Source organism: Diabrotica virgifera, chromosome 1 (genome assembly GCF_917563875.1).
Source record: "Diabrotica virgifera virgifera chromosome 1, PGI_DIABVI_V3a".
Classification (NCBI taxonomy): Eukaryota; Metazoa; Arthropoda; class Insecta; order Coleoptera; family Chrysomelidae; genus Diabrotica; species Diabrotica virgifera.
Window position 1 is genome coordinate 289,155,423 of NC_065443.1, and position 17,553 is coordinate 289,172,975.

At 32.2% G+C, this 17,553-nt stretch overlaps 1 protein-coding gene across 3 annotated transcripts in view; it reads left to right on the top strand.

The window, feature by feature from the left end:
* The window catches only part of LOC114332203 (eye-specific diacylglycerol kinase), a 1,074,450-nt gene that overhangs the window by 80,260 nt on the left and 976,637 nt on the right, over nt 1-17,553 (top strand). For 2 of the 3 annotated variants that reach the window (XM_050642119.1, XM_050642120.1), the window contains exon 1: nt 903-988. The exons of the other annotated variant lie outside the window; for it this stretch is intronic. The gene's annotated coding sequence lies outside the window, so the exon portion shown is untranslated. Of the gene's footprint in view, nt 1-902; nt 989-17,553 lie in introns of those variants that run through there. 3 annotated transcript variants of the gene reach the window in all.

Consider the following 17,553-nt stretch of genomic DNA (forward strand, 5'->3'; position numbering starts at 1 on the left):
AATATAATAAGAGGCACAAGCTAGAATTTTTTGGTCACATTAGAGAGACCATGCAGAAGAATATCATGACTGAAAAATCTAAGATAATGGTACGGAAAATGGACTATATCATTAGTAAGAACTGATGTCAATAAAGTCATGATAGCGAATATGATAACCAACATCATATCCAACAATCTATAACGGTCATTAAACTAGAAGAAGAAGGAGAAGAACAAAGAATACCATCGTATTTTTACCGACTGTTGAGGTTTGCTTGCGATATTTTATACGAAAACTAATATTTCAAGGTAAATTAGATAAAATTGGACTAGAATAAAACAATACTCATCTCTACGCAATATTCCAGGCAGAAAATAATACTTAATGCTGTTAAAGTAAAGGTAAAGAAAATTAACGGTTGAGTACAATGTACTCAAAGAACATGGACTAGAAGAACAAAATTTTTTAATATGTTTGTAGTTTTTCGATTTAAGATAGATTTAATTTTAGATTTCATCTTTTTAGCTTCATTTTTAGTTACAAAACGCAACATTTTTTATATTTGTCAAGTTTTATTGATTTATTTTAAAATAAGGATAAATAATTCAACCAGAAAATTACAAAGCCGCCAAAAAATGAAAACTTAGGCTAAACAACAATAAACCTCTTTTGAATATTGGAATCCTGGACGAAATACCTGGAAAGAAGAAATAGAAAATCATTCCGTTGCAACATATTACAAGAAATACCTTCAATCAAACTGTCCATCACCCAGTATAGCGACTTCCTTGTCTCACCTGTCTCTTCTCGATCCTGACGTTCCTGCTGGATATCCTCGCGCAGGAGCACCATGGCCCGCTGCCTCACAACTTACACTCAAGTCGCGTTTATCCCTCAGTTTCAAAGACCGTTCACCGTGGACGAGACCATTTTCACGAGAGCGTCACGCGAGACCGTAGTTTTCGTATTTTACAGACAATCAACTGACAGATAGGCCTCTCGACAGGTATGAGGTCAATGATTTTCGAGTAGAATAGAGTTTTGATTATTTTGGGGGTAGAGGGATGATGGTGTATACAGTGGTGTTGATGTTTTGGTATCTACGTCATATGGTGATTGGTAAAGGTAGAAATTTTCGTTATGGCAATTTTCATGGGAAAATGTATTACAGATATTTTTATATTACAGATATATTAGATATTTTTTTCTTTACAAATTCAATGTATCAATATTTAATCACTGGGTCATCTAGTGTTTTCGTAATTTGCTCCAATATTAATTTACATATGCTCCATATTTATTAAAATATTGTGAATATGGAGAGAATATTTGAATATATTGTGAATATTAAAATTTCAAATTTTACGTATATCTACATATTAAGAATAAGAAAATGCAATTAAAAAATAAGTGATATTTCCACTAAAATAATACCTAAATATCCAAGGGTATAGTATTATACGTTTTGTACCATATAGTAGAATGTTGCTTTAATTTATTTAATTGACATTCTACCAATACGTTCATTTTAATTGCCAATTGAAAATTAACATGCTAAAAGCTATAGCTCTTTTCTCAAAAAGGTTCTTTTTATGGAGATCAGTCCGATCTGATCTTCACTTATTTGTCACTACCGTTTTCCAATTTTTCCATGTTTCCTATATGTTTCTTGTTTTCGTAAGTTTCTTATTATTCTTTGCCTTTATGATATTTTATCTATGTTTCTACTAGAAAATGAAGTAGAAATCTAAGTTTCTATCTACTTGAAGTTTTCTAGTTTATTAACGCTCTGAAAAGCAATAATGCACTTTAATGTCTTATTTTACTTATTCTTATTTTTTGACCTGTGGTATTGCTCTGCCGGCGGTATCATTGCTCTTTTGTCGCACTATTTTTTATATTATATTTCTTTAGAAAATTTTTGTTGCCTGCCTCTCTGGAATACATTACTTTGGGCTTAATTATTCACTTAAATTTTGGTGTTTTTGCTTTGGTCCTCATCCCTAAATATTTTTGTTATTTTCGGTAAAAGTTAAAAAATATCTTCTAATTTATTTCTGTTTTTCAGATCTAATCTTTCAGTACCTCTTATAACTAACTATTCCTGCATGAGTTCAGTTTGGCTTAATTTCCTGTTAAATATTTTCTCAGTAAACGTCCTGTTTTTCATGTAATCAGTAGTACATTGGTCAAATATCTCAACTCCTCAAGTGGAGGACCACTCTCCATAAAAGTGGATTCATGCCTTTATCCAAACCGTTGTGCATTAACTAATCACGTCCATTCCATAGGTCAGTCCATGGACTTTGATGATACCACTGTTTTCATAAAGAACGTAACAAATTCAAAAGGGAATTTCTTGAAATGTCTTACATTATTATATACAAAATTTGATTAATAGCAAGCTGAAAATTTGTTAATAGCTTAACGGTTTCTAGTAGAACAAACTTTGATGTACGGGAACACTGAAACAGGGGAAGTTTTAATTATTGTGGAACAAATTAAAAATTTGGAACGTCAGACTACGAAATCGTCCCATGTATTTTGTCGGAGAGAACTTCCAATGATTTGTTACCCTTTCATTAATCTCTCATGCAAAAATCAGTCTGCCATTTATCACCAACTGAGCATTTTAATAAGTGGAACACGTAGAACATGTCACATAACAGGAATTATGTTGGTGATGAATAGCAGTCTGATTTTTGCATGAGAGTTTAATGAAAGGGTAACAAATCAATTGGAAGTTCTGTCCGACAAAATACATGGGACGTTTTCGTAGTCCGACGTTTTTTAACCTGTTCCACAATTAAAACTTCCCCTGGTCCAGTGTTCCCATACATCAAAGTTCATCCGATTAGACACTGTTAAGCTATTAACCTAGGCCTATCTAGGCCTATAAGGAATTTGAATTTTAATTGTAGCAGTCTAAAATCATTATTTAAATTCCTGGAAAGGCTTCAAGTGAACCCGGGATTTTAAATGAGAAGTCACGAATATAATCAGATCGGACAGCAATATGAAAGATACAGGCTAACGGCTCGGTGAACGTTCATTAATTATTTCCTACCCGGATGGCCGAAGGCGCTAGAAATCTGGAGTATATGTATAAGAATAAATAAAAAGGCATAAAAGGTAGAACGCAACCGTAAATACGTATTTCTGACTCGTTAGTCAGCATCACCACAGGAGCAATGCAACCAATTTGTGGCAATAACATTATAAGAATCTCATAACAACAATTAAAATATAACTATATAAAGTTAGCTACAGCTAGACCTGATAAAGAATATCTATAATAGAAATTAAGACAAAAAATTGGTGAGATCTGCAATAAAAATCTTAAAGTGCATCAATTGTATGGCCTCTGAAAGAAGAAGTTTACTTTACCTGCCGCGATTTTTAATCAAATTAACTGAGATTGAATGTAAGTGGTCGATGGCAGTAATCGATTATTTATTTGAGTGAACTTAAAATTTATTTATTTTAGGTATTAAAAATATTGTACAAACTTTACGTTATTATTAATTAAATTTATGCCAGAAAGTGAAATTCTGTAGTACTTTGCAATTATATTCATACAACATAAATCAAAACTTTACAGACTTAGTAATTAGGTATTCAATAGATATTCAAACCGCCAAAGGTATACCAAATAGATATTCAAAGGTATTCAAACCGCCATCATTCAAACTGTCATTACTGTCATACGAAATTTTTAATTCGTCTAAAATTTTAAAAAAGCTTAATTCTTTGCTATGTGTTAATGCAAATAAAGTATGAAATTATGTTTTTGTTAATTCGATTATATATAGACGGTGATAGATATTTACTGATAATTTGTTAGTAAATATATTTATTTAAATTTTCTACGATTCATCAAGAGAAAAGCAACTGCGGGAGGTACACTTAATAAACAATGACGTAACTATTAAACGTTACATTTTTAATTTTTGGTATTTTAATGTATTAAACCTATTCTAATTTTTAATATATTTTTAATATATTCGCTACTTTCAAACATCGGACCGAAACAAATCTTTGATGAATACAAAAAACAAAATCACGAATGTGATTTTTTGGAAAGAAAAAGATTCAGTTCAAATTTGTTATCAATCTAACAAGGATTAAACATTAATGGCAGGGATGAATAACGAGAATTTTTTCAGTAATTTCAATATTGTGAAAAAACTACGCATTGTAGAAGAAAATGTTCAACATACAACCTTCTTAATAGTGATGAGCGAGACTGGTCTTGGTCTTGCGGTCTTGGTCTTGATCTTGCAGCAAGACCAAGACCAAAACCAAGACCAAGACCGCCTTTTGGTTGCAAGACCAAGACCAAGACCAAACTTGCAAGAACAAGATCAAGACCAAGACCGAACCTTGCAAGACCACGCAAGACCAAGACCAACCTGCAAGACTCTTGCACTTTTTTGAGAAAAATTGGTTTTTTTTATTTAACTTTATTTTTTTAGTTCAATAATATATACTGAGATTGTAACAAACCCTAAACAATATCGAATTTTTAAAATACATAATATTTTGGTTATATTTTTAAGTCGTTTTGATTAAGTCAAACGGTTTGCATTTTCTCAACCTTCAAAGTGTCCAGAAGGCAAGTTTTCAAACGGCGACAGTTCAAGGACAATTGAAATTACTTGTAAGACAAAAAAATGTGATTATAGATAGGGTAATCCATTAAAAAAAAATGCAATTAAAAACGGTTTTTATGTACCAGTAGTTTTCGCTTTTTTGTCTAATAAAAATACTGACACTATTTCAATTCTTTTCGCATAATCGAGGAAAAATGTAGGTCGTTAAATTTAAAATAAATACTAAAAATATAATAGATTTTGAAAAGGGATTCACAATGCTGTGAAAGCATTGTGACCTGAATAAAAAAATAACTGGTTGTCGATTGTAATGTGTCAAGCTTGGTATCAAAATCCAAAGCTAAGGTTCAGTTTCTGAATATAATGACAAAAATTTTGATACTGGGAAATTTTTAAAATTATTTTTTGGATTAATTTTTTACAGTCAACGAAAGTTGGAAGTTGAATTATTTGTGAAAATCCCGGATGACAAACGTGTAAAGAATTTTACTGATTTCATAGTTGAAAATTATTTGGAAGAATCTAGGTTTTCCCCAGAAAGGGCCAGTAGTACAAATAGTATGTGCCGCACTTGAAATGCATGCGCATCATTTCAGTGTGTTTTAAATTCTAGTTTTTACTACCCACATCCGAATATTTTCAACTTTTTAAATGTCATAATGGGTATTCAATCCAAAAATATTTGAAAATAAAAAGTGCGAATAACTTGTGTTACGAGAGCAATGTAGTTTAAAAAAATTAAAGAACTGCAAGATAAGAAATTACAGAATTAAGCGTTTATAACTCCCCATTAGGTTTAGTTATTATGTTATAGTATTAGGTCTATAAATAAGTATGGTAAATATGTACGTATTTACTAAAAAGCATGTTTTAGTTAGTTTATAAAAAAAGTTAATTATATTAAATAATGATTAAATAGAGTAAAAAATATTTGATTTTTGTGCTCTCTTAAAAAAATTTAATTTATGTTCTTAAATTTGACCCTCGTAGGATAAATACTACAGTGTTCGAGTGAAAGGAGCAGATCATTATCTGTTAACAACTATAAACCGTTTATTCCTTTTCGCAAAATCCGTGAATTGAAGGTCCCCGACCATTTGTGGCACCTTTAAGAAGCTCTTCTTCTTTAACATTTTATTAAAATACAGGGGCAATAAACAATAATCCAGACTCAAGACGTGGTCTGAAGGCAGGCGGCAGGTATCGACAGCATGCAAAACACAACGTGACACAACCGAAGGCCGGCAATTGCAACAAGGGTTGTAAATGTAGGTTTTTCCTACTGATAAACATTACCATTATAAAAATATACTCTAATCTCTTTATATAGAGAGAAATAATTAGGTCATTAGGTGAATGTATAATGTTAAAATTGGTATCCGTTTGAAACTACATTCTACATTGTGTTAAAATTTTAAAGCAAAAAATATAGTTTCATTATTCACATCTTTATTTATTTCAATGTACATTTTATTCGAAATTGTTTGGTTCAAATTACTACTACCAAAAAAGCAAGACCAGCAAGACTCTTGCAGCAAGACCAAGAACAAGACCGGCTAGTGCAAGACCAAGACCAAGACCAAGACTGCCTTTTAGCTGCAAGACCAAGACCAAGACCAAGCTTGCAAGAACAAGACCAAGACCAAGACTAGCCTGGTCTTGGTCTTGTTCTTGTTTTGCTCATCACTACTTCTTACCAATACTTGCGTTTTAAAATGAGATTTTCTAAATAAAAAAATATTTCGACATTCGACATTTAGCGTTGTAGAAATATATACCTTTAGTTATATTTATACAAAAGAATAGTATCGAATATACCAGCGGTTCTCAACCGTTTTGAGTGATGTACCACCTACAGTTATTTTTATTATTTTTGGTACCACCTATATTTTTAAATTGTATTATCAATACTTACTGAGTACATACTACTATTTTAATTTTTTCTGTGTTTTGTGTACCACCGCCAATAATGATATGTACCACAAGTGGTACATGTACCACAGATTGAAAACCTCTGGAATATACCATTTTCGTCAGTTTACAGTAAAAGAAAATGGAAAAATGTTTATATTCGATAGTTTAAACAGCATATTTCCCGCGCTCCTAATTCAGCTACAATAACGAGAATTTGCCACAAGATGTATGACGTATAATTCGAGGACAAGGTATCGAATCTGAAAAACCCGACTTTTCATATTCGATAGTTGGGAATGGTAGGGACGATATGCTGAAATATAGACGATATGCTGAATAGAGAATATAACACCCTTTCAAATAAGCTACCACACGACCCCTATTCCCATTTAAAAAAATCATTGATTACGTGATCACGCACAGTTAGATGACGTTACTACCATGAAAATGTAGGCCAAAAAATTGTAATTTAAAAATAAAAATCGACCTGTTTCGGGGTTTTTCTCCAAAATCGTCCGTTTCAGAAAAAATTAATGTATTCCATAATTTTGCCCCTCTCGTATATTATATGTATGGCACAATTACCGTACCACATATTATTTGCAATTATTCACTATTCATGGGCCAATTAATGGGCATTATATTTCTTTATTATACTGTTTACTGTCAAACAAAAAAAAAACAGAAACTTAAAACGATCTTTTCTATTTGTTAAAATCAGAAATTTTTAAAGCTCTCGAAATTGAGTTTAATCCTAGTAAAGTTTTTGTGGATTTTAAAAAGGCTATATTTATACATAATGCAATCATTCAAATGTGTCCAAACACTGAAATACATGATTGAAGATTTCACCTAAGTACACCAAACTTGGTATAGAAAATTCAGTCTCTTGATTTAACATCAGAATATACAAATGATTCTGAAGTAGGCTCAAACATATTTTTGGCCTTACATTATATAAAACCGGAAGACGTATCAGATTGTTTTGTGTTTGATTTAATGTCATGCAAACTATAAAATGATTTTTTTTATTACTGCAGTCTGCAAGTAAGCTGAGAAAAATGTAGAAAATTTACGTAGGACTGGTCTATTATTTGACAAATAATGACATTATTTCGAAGTCTATTAAATAGGATATAACGCCCAAGAGGGTTTTATAGAAAGATAACGCCCTATCGCCTATTAAATTTAAATAACGAGTTAAATACTGTCAAGTTGACAAATAAAACTCTGAGTAAAACTATGGTTACCACAATTACGTTACGACTATTTCTGGTAAATGTACTTATTCGAAAACTAATTAATTCAAAATTTACTCAAATTTTTTGCATATAAAGAATAATTTAGTCGGACATTAAACGTTGAAGGCATCACGGCTATTATAATAATAAAATAATAACGCTTTCGGTCAACGTATATACCTCGGGCCGAAGGCCCTCGGTCTATACACTATTGATCTCAAGCTTTATTATCCTTATAATACCCTTGGTACCTTAATAACTATAATAAGTTATCAGTCTAATCAAATGATTATAATGGATTTTGTAAAGTGTGTTTCTTATTATAGTAAATAATAAATAATAAGTTATACGTTTTGCACATTTTCAATATTATAAACTATTATTACAACGTAAGGAAATAAATGAATGTCTTTTATTCGGATTTCGGATGCTTTCATAATAATCATTCTTAAATTACATCTATATTTTGTATTTTATTACCTGAGTAAGTTGGTGAGGAAAATACCTACCGGATTAATACGAACCCTTAAACTTGGTGAGGAAAATACCTGTCGGATTATATGGTCCTACTGGTTGGTGAGGAATTTACCTCCGCCCCTCATTTTGTTTTATAGATATTGTTTATTTCATTTAATTTAAAAAAAGAAGTATTCTTTACTAAATTGTCTTTCATGTATCGTATTATCTCCAGATTATTTATTCACGTGTGTCAACTTACCATTATATTTATTAACTCCCGAACATGGTAATTGTTTTCATGCCAAACAGTATTAACTCCACCTTTTTTCAAAAAATTAAAGAGGTATAAAAATAACAAATACAGTAATATATGGTATCATTTATACTTATCAAATAGTGTTTATCACATATTTGAAGAAAAAGAAATAAAAATTGTATTTCAAATTTACTGTTTATATTTCTTTTAAACTGCTCTCCTGTAAAATTTCAATTTTGTGAGTTAATACAGTTTAGCTCTGAGGTACAGAATTTACAATTTACGTTCGTTCTTCATATTTTGCACAGCAAAATATTTGTTGTCACGATAATCCAAAACGGTCGTATATTCAAGGAATAGGGTATACTAGCTAAAATTGGGATGTTAGGACGAAAATTATTGTTCTAATTTTTTCGAAGAATACTTAATTCAAGCGTAAAATGCAAATAAGCAATTAAAAATGCCGAGAATTATTAATTTTAGCGTTTTGGTTCATTTTTTCAATACGTTTGATATCAAATTTAAAAAATACGAGAGGAAAGCGTAAGTAAGCTAGTCTTGAAATGCACAATTTCATTTGGATTTTATTTTCTAAAAGCCAAAAGTTTAAAAAATCCATAAACACATTGATATACCGTTGCATCTCGGAATATATCTGTACCTCAGAGCTAAACTGTATTAACTCACAAAATTGAAATTTTACAGGAGAGCAGTTTAAAAGAAATACAAAAAGTAAATTTTAAATACAATTTTTATTTCTTTTTCTTCAAATATGTGATAAACACTATTTGATAAGTATAAATGATACCATATATTACTGTATTTGTTATTTTTACACCTCTTCAATTTTTTGAAAAAACATGGAGTTAATACTATTTGGCATGAAAACAATTACCATGTTCGGGAGATAATATAATGGTAAGTTGACACACGTGAATAAATAATCTGGAGATAATACGATACATGAAACAAACTTTAGTCAAAATTTTTTTTTTTTTTTTAAAATTAAATGAAATAAACAATATCTATAAAACAAAATGAGTAAACAAAACTAACGAAAAACGAAACTCAGAGGATCATGAGTGTTGTTCACTTACAATTATTTTGGAAAAATTTTATAAATCCTCATCTACTTTATCGGAGTGTGATAAGTTTTTATAAAACTTATGAAATTCCTTTGGCTTATCGTGAATCACAGTCAGAGCCGGAGAAAACTCAACACGCCTAGAATTTCTGTTAAGATCAACAGATTGGAGTGTTTCCGAACTAAAATTAGTTTTGAAAAAAGTAATCCCAAATTATCGCTACATACATACTTCCAAGTGGACAACATCTGACATACGAAAGTCTGTATTCTGCTGAGTTTTTCCTTATAATAAAAGGTGAACAGTTAAAACAGTTGTTGTTTTAAAGGGTCTTAAAATCCTTGATGTCATTTAGTTTTACTTTCATTTATTTTCCACAGAATTCTTACTATCAGTAGCATGCCGTGGTTTGACATCGTTCCATGGAGTTAATACTTTTATTTTACTGGGTATTAAGTGTAAACGACTGTTTAGCTCGGAGCTACGGAGGGATTTAATACACTTTAACGTTGCCTATCTTCGGAACCACATTAAATAGGATTTTATATCGTATCGCATATGAAAGATGTGAAGTGTGTTACGTAGAAAGTAAAATAATACAATTTTTCAAAAAAATGGAGTATACAGTTTATGGTAGGGGAGCCCAAGCGGGGATTTTTGCAGTTACTCGAGCGCGTCAGATTATCATATGGAGATAAACCTAGTACCCTGCAGATGTACCTCTACCATATATTGGCTCTTAACACAGGGGAGTTCGTTAAGGGGGGCCCGAAAAAAACAATATATCCTTAAAAAAACTCGAAATTGTCAGATTAAGATAAAGTAAGTTAAGTACATGCAAAAGAGTGTATATTTCAAAAATCTGACGATTTGAGCCAGGCGTAAGGAAATGGGTGGGTCCCAAAGTTTCACAAGAAAAAAGTGAATATTTCGCGAAATGAATAACAGATCGAAAAACTAAAAAATATGTGCTCAATATTTTTTAAAAATCTATCGAATGATACCAAACACGCCTTCCCACAGAGAGGGGTGGGGGGTAAATTAAATATTTTAAATACGAATCCCGCGATATTTCGCGAAATGAACATCAGATCGAAAAACTGTAAAATACACTTATTTAATATTTTTAAAAAATCTATCGAATGACACCAAACAAGATCCCCACGGAGGTGGGGTGGGGGGTTACTTTAAAATCTTAAATAGGAGCCCCCATTTTTTATCGAGGATTTGGATTCCTTACGAAAAAATAAGTAACTTTTATTCGAAACATTTTTTCAAATTATGCATAGATGGCGTTATAATCGGAAAAAACGATTGTTGGAAATGGAAAATTAAATTAAAAAATGGCAAGCGCCCACTAAAATGAAAAATGCTACATAACTTTTTTTGGTTTTAGGACATACTCTTCACAACCCAATAGGTCTCCAAAGCGCTCGAGTGACTGCACATTTAGCGTACTTTGCTCCCCTACCATTAGCTCTGAGGTAGGTACAGATATAGACTTGGCGAACGTCTGAACTTTAACGTTCGAAACTTACTGTTTATTTCTTAGCAACAAGCTGAATATTATTTTAGTTAAAAGAGTATGATGCTGCAATATTACAGTAAAAAGCTTACCCAAAGTTTACCACGGAAACCTGCTTAAACGAAAGAATAAATTGGTTTTAAATGAAAAAGAAATTTCTTATTTGTTCAATAATTGTTATAAATAAACAGGTTCCCGTGGTATGCTTTAGGTAAATTTTTTACTGCTGTTGTTGTTTTACTGTATTAGAGCATCATATTCTTTTGGTTAAGACAAGACTCAGCTTATGGATAAAAAATAATCAATGTATTTAGAACGTTAAAATTCAGACGTTCGTCAAGGCTGTTAGTCCATTCTTTCACGGTTTTTGCTTTAAATTTTAAAGAACCGCTTGGATTGACATGAAATTTGGCATACATATAGCTTACATGTCAAAGAAAAAAAGTGATATTGTGCCGATGTGTGTTTTTGCCCTGGGGGTGACTTTCACCCCTTCTTGGGGGTGAAAAAATATATGTCCAAAATAAGTCCGGAAATGGGTAAACTGACTAATTTTAAGTAACTTTTGTTCTAAAGAGCTTGTTCGCCAAGTCAACACTTTTCGAGTTATTTGCAAGTGAATATGTTCATTTTTCAACAAAATAACCACATTTTCAGACGGTTTTTCGCAAATAACTCAAAAATGAAGTATTTTTTCGAAAAAAATCTTCTTAGCTAAAATATAGCCTATAAAAATTAAAAAAAAAAAATGGTGTACGCGTTAGGTCTTTGGATCTCGTAGAACCAGAGTTATAGCCAATGAAAAATAGATTCATATTCACCAAATTTCAAATAGAATATTTCGACGTGAAATATCCAAAAAATTAAGCACTTTTTGGGGAAAACCTATTACAACTTTTTAAAGTGTTTAAAAAAAGCTTTATTTCTGGTTTTACAAAAAGTTTCTAACATTAAATTTAAGCAAGTTACGCTCAAAATAAAGTTGGTCCCTTTTGTTTTTGCAAAAGAAATCGGGAAGACCACCCCCTAATTGGCAACTTAAAAAGGTTCAAAGGTTCAAAGGTTTGGTTTCAAAGTAAAATTTTTAAAAATTTTAATTTTGAAAAATATGCTTTTTTTCAAAATAACTTAAAAATTGTAAGAGATACCAAAAATCTCGAAAAACAAAAAATGTTAGATTTGCTTTTTTGAATATCATGTATTTTTTTGTTTTTCTGTTGGACAAAAATTGATTAAGATTTGGTGTTTCTAAATTTGCATACATTCGTGATCAGTGACTCGTTTAAATCCTTTTAACTACAGCCCTTTCAATAATAAGGATTTTGAACCAATTAAACTTACTCTCTTCTTCTTCATGTGCCGTGCTCGATTATCGTACGTTGGCTATCAAATTGGCTATAGTAATTTTGTTAACGGCAGCTCGGAAAAGGGATGCAGAGGATCTGTTATACCATTCTCTCAGGTTTTTAAGCCATGACGTTCTTCTTCGACCTGGCCCTCTTCTTCCGTCTACCTTGCCTTGTATTATTAAATGGAGTATATTATATCTCTCTGGGTGTCGCATAACATGGCCAAAATATTCAAGTTTTCGATTTTTAACTGTTCTGACGACTTCTGTGACTTTTCCCATCCGGTGCAAAACAACTTCGTTACGAACTCTATCCACCCAACTTATTCGTAGGATTCTTCGGTATACCCAAATTTCAAAGGCAAAATTTTAACCCAAAATTAAACTTACAGATCATATAAACAATATATACAGGAGTCAAGAAACTTATGAAGTCGTAACGATTAAGTTCATTTAAGATACTAATTAGGGGGTGATTTTCTCGATTTTTTTTACCAAAACCAAAAGGGACTATCTTTATTTTGAGCGTAACTTGTTTAATTTTGATGCTAGAACTTTTATTTATAAAACAAAAATGAAGCCTTTTTTAAACACTTTAAATAAGTTTTAATGAGTTTTCCCCGAAATGTGCTTCATTTTTGGTTATTTCACGTTAAAGTATTTCATTTGGAATTTGACGAATATGAACCTATTTTTCATTAGCTATAACTCTGCTTCTACTAGATGTAGGGACGTGATGTATACACCATTTTTTAAAAAATTTTACAGGCTATATTTTTGCTGAGAATGTTTTTTCGACAAAATACTTACTATTTGAGTTATTTGCGAAAAACCGTCTAAAAGCGTGGTTATTTTGTTGAAAAAATGAACATATTCATTGCCAAATAACTCGAAAACTATTGACTTAGTGAAAAAACTCTATAGAACAAAAGTTACTTAAAATTAGCCAGTTTATCCATGTCCTGAATTTCTTTGGACGAAAATTTTTTCACCCCCAAGAGGGGGTGAAAACCATCCCCAGGGCAAAAGCACATATCGGCACAATATCACTTTTTTTCTTTGACTTGTTAGCTATGTGTATGCCAAATTTCATGTCAATCCAAGCGGTTCTTTAAAATTTAGAGGTTTTGCAATATTTTATCGTTAAAGAACGGACTATGTATATTCCGAAACGCAACGGCTTATCAATTCATTTAGGAATTTTTTAACTGACTTATGCCACATAAAATCAAGTTGTAAATTTGAAATTTGAAAATACCTGAGGGAGCGTTAAAGTATTACGTAACGCGGTTTTTGAAGATTTTTGACCCCCCTCCCCCCCTACGTAACGCACCTTAACGGGTCGTTCACGTATTACGTAACGCACCTTAACGGGTTGTTCACGTATTACGTAACGCAATTTTTGAATATTTTTAACCACCCCCGCCCCCAACCTGCGTTACGTAATACTTGAACGGTCCCTAAGTGAGTTTTATCACGTATTTTTGTTTTCTTAAATTCCCCACGTGTGTCCCACAGTTGCAAAGTGGTCTCGAAAAACGCTAAAATTGGTGTTTTTCGGCATTTTTAAACACTTCTGGCTAACTAACTTTAACTAGTTTTCACAAATTATTCGTCTACTACACTTAATTAAATACTAACTGAAAAAAAAGAAAACTTTATTGAGAAACTGCCCAAATTTCAGCCCTTATGTTTATAAACAATTATTGTGCTTTGCTAAAAAAAAAAAAAAAGAATATCTCCGGTTCTATGGGTCGTACAAACTTCTTATTTTTTTTTAAGATGTCTGTTTTAACTTTCACATGGTTGATTTCTTTTGTAAAGGATAAAAATGGTACTTCATTCTGCATCAATTATTTGTAAGTAAACAACTAAAAATGAATATACTTTGCTCAAAACATGAAAATTTGATATGATACGAAGAGAATGAGATCGGAAAAGCCCTTGTAAATATTGACAAAGCACCTGTACACACTCTACACCTACAGCCATTTGAAAATGGTATTATTTTCTCAAATGGAATAAAGAAATAAAATTGTTTTTCTACAACCGTGTTGAAAATGCAATTTTTAGCACTCCATAGGAGCGTTAAAAATGCTACTTTAAAGCACTAGTGCTTTAAAATTTTCAAGGCACTGTTTGTGCTTAAGGACTAGAAGCACCACCCTCGACACCTAACGGTAGAAGAGGAATGATTACTTATATATTGTATGTATCATCTGGGATTGGGAGCTGTCACCTTTTGTCGCCAGCCGGTTCTGTGTAATAAATTAATATAAATTATTAATTCAATTATTTACCAATAAATCAATTAATTAGCTCTTATAATCAATTTATCAACAATTTAATTTTTTTTTTATTTAATGTTGTAATATTTACAATCTGTCCTCAACTGAGAACAATAGGTAAATTATTTGACAACAATTGAAAATTTTGACCTGTAGAGGGAGATCCAGTGATCACCCTCTTTACATAAATTAAATTAAAACAAATTAAAATAAGTTTAGTTATCACAGATTATTCGAATCTTCTTGCTAGATCCACTACTTTGAATCTCTTCAGGCGTCGTACATCATTGTGGTCATCAGTAAGGTTGCTGGCTAACTCATTTGGATGCGATTCTGGTCTCTTGGAATATTTTTTGTAATATTCCGTTATTACTGTTTTTATGGATGGCACATTGAGGTCTTGCTCTATCACATAGTTTGGCACGTACCAAGGGGCATTCAGCATTGTTCTAAGGACTTTGTTCTGGAATCTCTGCAATATTTCTAGGTTAGTTTGACTGGCTGTCCCCCAAAGTTGGATACCATAGGTCCACACTGGTTTTAATATAGTTTTATATATCAGCAGTTTGTTTTCAAGTGATAGTTGAGATTTACGACCGATGATCCAGTACATTTCTCGAAATTTTATTCCTAGTTGTTTTCTTTTTGTAAAAATGTGTTTTTGCCAAGTTAATCTCCTATCAAGATGGATTCCTAGGTACTTGACAGTATCGGTTTGTGGGAGTTGAGTTTCATTTAGTGTTACAGATGGACATGTTTGTCTTCTCATGGTGAAGGTTACATGGATGGATTTACTCTCATTCGCCTTTATCTTCCATTTTTTAAGCCATATTTGTATATTATTAAGGTCTTTCTGAAGGGTTCTGGATGCTGTATTTGGATCATGGTGAGAGGCTAGTACAGCAGTGTCATCAGCAAAAGTTGCACACGTTGTTTTGTTACTTGTGGGTAGGTCAGCAGTGTAGAGCAAGTACAATATCGGTCCCAAGACACTTCCTTGTGGTACTCCGGCTTTTATTGGTCTTAGGCTTGTGTATTCATTATCCTGCTTGACTAGGAAATGTCGGTTGGAAATATAGCTTTTTAGGATTTGATAAAAAGGATGAGGAAGGTTTTTCTTTAATTTAAAGAGCATACCAGCATGCCATACCTTGTCGAAGGCCTGACCAATGTCCAGGAATGCAGCAGAACAATACCTTTTATTTTATAGATCACTTCTGATGTGTTTTACCAGTCTATGTACCTGTTCTATCGTTCCGTGTTGTGTTCTGAACCCAAATTGGTGTTGGGGAATTAGTTTCCTTTCTTCTATAACTGGGGATAATTGTTTAAGGAGAAGTTTTTCCAAAATTTTTGATAGAACAGGTAGCAGGCTTATTGGTCTGTATGAAGTCACCTGAGTTTTATTTTTCCCTGGCTTAGGTATGAGAATAATTTGAGCAACTTTCCATTGTTCTGGGTAGTAACCTAGCCTAAATATTGCATTAAATACTTGCGTTATCATTTTCAGACCTTTGCATGTCAATTGCTGCAGTACTTTCCCGTTGATCAGGTCATACCCTGGAGCTTTTTTTGGACTGATTTCATGCTGGATCATATTTCTAACTTCTTTAGTGGTGATTTTTTGTATAGGTAAATCCATCTGGTAGGGCGATTCCAGGAAGTCATTTATTTCTTCCTCTGTGTCACCATCTTCCATGGGATGTGGCTGGAATACATTAGTGAGGTGATTTGCAAATGCTTCGGCTTTTTCCTTATTATTTCTACACCAGTTTCCCTCTTGGTTTCGTATTGGTGGTATTTGTTGTTTCGGGTGTTTGATTTTTCTCGTGGCCTTCCAAAGGGTATATTCACTATCTGCGTTTGCTGATAAACCTGTAAGATATTCTTGTATTTTGTTATTTTTGATATTATGCAATTGTAGTTTAATTTCCTTGGTGATTTTATTTAATTTCGCCTTGTTCTCATGTGTTCTTTTTCTTCGCCACTCTTCCTTTATTTTTCTCTTTCTAGCAATCATTTCCTTTATTACAGTTGGGCAATTCTCTTTCAATTCTGTTTGGTAGCAGTCAGGGGTAGCATACCAAGCAGCTTCTTGTATAGATTTCTGAAGATTTTCTACTGCTGCGTAGATGTCACTTTCTGTTTTCAATGGGATGTTTATGTCAATTAGTTCATCTAGTTTAGTCTTGAAAATGCTCCAGTCTGTTTTGTTACTGTATAGTGATGGTTGTTTAGTACTGTTTGTTATTTGTGCATACCATGTCGCGATTACGCTAGAGTGGTCAGAGGGTAGATCGAACAATTTAATTAATAATTTATTAATTATTAATTCAATTAATATTCAAATACAATGTTTTATTTCTTCCTGGCAGTTTTTCAAAAATTTCCCCCTTATTTCGCTGAATACCTCCGCCTTTGTTTATTAGGTCTATTCAACGTCACACTCAATATCTCTGGTAATCAATCCGCCATTTACCAAACTCACTCTTGATTAGTTTCAACTTCCGGCCCAGTTTTGCCCCAGAACAGGAGAAGTAGTTGTTGTTAGTTGTAGGCACCTAATTTGAATTGGAGTAACTCATTTCGGATACTGTGAAAACCAGATTGATCTATATACATCTGGAGAAGTTTGATAATGTATCCAGAAAAGGAAACTTCTTCGATGAATAAATACTGTTGAAATTTGCACAACGTTAAATGTTCTCCTGGATTTCTGGAAACAGCTGCGATTGTACCCCAGGAAACGAAAATTTCGACACCCTATTGTGGGTGTCGAAATTTTTACTGCGTCAAGGTTTTTTATTAAAATTTAAACAATAAAGCGACTTTCTTCACTCAT